This window comes from Mandrillus leucophaeus, unplaced genomic scaffold (assembly GCF_000951045.1).
Source record: "Mandrillus leucophaeus isolate KB7577 unplaced genomic scaffold, Mleu.le_1.0 Scaffold368, whole genome shotgun sequence".
NCBI classification, from domain to species: domain Eukaryota; kingdom Metazoa; phylum Chordata; class Mammalia; order Primates; family Cercopithecidae; genus Mandrillus; species Mandrillus leucophaeus.
In genome coordinates, this window is record NW_012103898.1 from 770,952 (window position 1) to 773,432 (window position 2,481).

A 2,481-nucleotide genomic window follows, 5' to 3' on the forward strand; every position below is an offset into this window, starting at 1 on the left:
GGGAAAAAAAAAAATACAGAAGAGATTTTGTTCTCATGGCTGCCCACTGCAGCCTGGCACTAAAACAGCCCAGCGCTCACTTCTGCTTGGAGAAGTATTCTTTGCTCTTTTGGACATCAGGCTTGATGGTATCACTGCCAGGTTTCCAGCCAGCAGGGCACACTTCCCCATGTTTGTCAGTGAACTGGAAGGCCTGAACTAGTCTCAAAGTCTCATCCACAGAGCGGCCGACAGGGAGGTCATTTACAGTGATCTGCCGAAGAATACCCTTATCATCAATGATAAAGAGGGCCCTGAATGAAATGCCTTCATCAGCCTTTAAGACCCCATAATCCTGAGCAATAGTGCACTTCGGGTCTGATACCAAAGGAATGTTCATGGGTCCCAGTCCTCCTTGTTTCTTAGGTGTGTTGATCCATGCTAGATGACAGAAGTGAGAATCCACAGAAGCACCAATCACTTGGCAGTTGAGTTTCCTAAATTCTTCTGCCCTATCACTGAAAGCGATGATCTCCGTAGGGCACACAAAGGTGAAGTCAAGAGGATACAAGAAGAACACAACATATTTTCCTTTGTAGTCAGACAGGCTGATATCTTTAAACTGACCATCTGGCATAACGGCTGTGACTTTGAAGTTGGGGGCAGGGTGCCCAATTTTAGCATTTCCTGAAGACATCTTCCTATCAGCAGTCCTAACACAAGTCACAGAAACAAACTACCAATGCCAGGCAAGAACAAAACGCCGATTTCATGTCTTTCTTATTGTGAGTAGTGCTGTAGTAAACATATGCATGTGTCTTTATGATAGAACAATTTTTATTTCTTTGGGTCTATCTCATAGATTTCTTATTATGCTGATTTAATTTATATTTTTACTTCTGTAAGACTTTTAAAGTTATGATTAGAAATACTACTTCTCTTTCATTGTTTTAGCCTTTTATTCCTTCAATTTTATTAGTATGATTTTCTTTGTTTCTCTTCCGTAGTATGTGATTATTTGGCTCACCCTGATTTCCCATTTTCCGGGTTATTTTTAAATTATTTTTGATTTCTGACTTTCTAAAATGAAGTATTATTTTCTCTCTGTAAATAATGTGTATAGAGACTTTATTCATGTAGATTTTTTTTTCTATAGTTTTTGTATGCCCTGAGATGAACTGGGAGAGTGTTTTCAGCAACTGAAAAGTTTTGATTGCAATTCTTTATTTTTAAATATATTTGATGTTCCTCGATTGGCATGATGGTTAATATTGAATGTGAACTTGATTGAACTGAAGGATGCAAAGGTGTTGTTCTAGGTGTTACTGTGAGGGTGTTCTAGGTGTTTCTGTGAGGGTGTTGCCAAAAACGATTAATATTTGAGTCAGTGGGCTGGGAAAGGCAGACCTACCCTTAATCTTGGTGAGCGCCATCTAATCAGCTGCCAGTGTAGCTAGGATAAAAGCAGGCAGAAAATCATGAAAGGACTAGACTGGTCTATGCTCCCACTTACATCTTTCTCCTGGGCTGGATACTTCCAGCCCTTGAATGTCGGACTCCAAGTTCTTCAGTTTTGAAACTCAGACTCGCTTTCCTTGCTCCTAAGCTTGCAGGTGGCCTATTGTGAGACCTTGTTATCATGTGAGTTAATACTTAATAAATTCCTCTCTCTCTCTCTCTCTCTCTATATATATATATATCCTATTAGTTATGTCCCTCTAGAGAACCCTGACTAATACCGATTTTGGTACCAGGAGTAGTTCTAGAGGAACAGAATGTTAAGTTTGGAGTTCTTTTGTTGGTTTTGGGATTTCTGACTTTGGCTGATTAATATGATTGGACTGAAAAGTACTAGGGACTCTACTTCTAATAGTATGGAGAACACTGATAGTCCTTGGCATTAACTGTTTAGAGAGTTGTGCAAAATAAATGCATTTGACACTCCTGATTCACCCCTCATGAGAGGCAAGGAGTTTAGTGACTCTACACATAATACCTTTAACCATATGTGGAGAACCAAAGAGATAATGAAGCTGGTTGGTTGCTCCTAAGTTCAGTGGACAAAGTGATGAAAGAAAATGATGAACTCAGGGTTTCTGACTCCTAGCTTCAGAAGCAGATACTCAGCCTCAAATCTGCTAAGGTTGCCCTGAGTGAGATCTTATCTCCTGTAGAGAAAGAGCTGAAACTGAAAAAACAAACACAAGCTTAGTATGCGAGTGGCTGACCTGCAATAAAAGGTGCATGTATAGCCTCACTAGGTGTCTCCTGTTAAAGTGAAAGCATTGATCAGAAAAAAATGTGAGACTGCAACTTGGAATACAGACATATGGCAGGACCCTAATGAAGCTGAGGATGCTGAGTTTGTAAACTATGATGAACCTTTTTTTTTTTTTTTTTTTTGCCAGAAGACACAGCTTCCCCATCCGCAGTCACAGCAACATCCCCTCCTAGACCCATGCTGCCATCAGCCTTTCCACCTTTGTCTGAGGAGATAAACCC

The 2,481-nt window shown here is 40.2% G+C and overlaps 1 pseudogene across 1 annotated transcript; it reads right to left on the reverse strand.

The window, feature by feature from the left end:
- Positions 1–5: 5 nt before the first annotated feature.
- Positions 6–750, reverse strand: LOC105546761 (annotated as a pseudogene). Its single transcript, XR_001007138.1, has one exon. The product of XR_001007138.1 is annotated as a peroxiredoxin-1 pseudogene (transcript).
- Between the last annotated feature and the right edge of the window lie 1,731 nt (positions 751–2,481).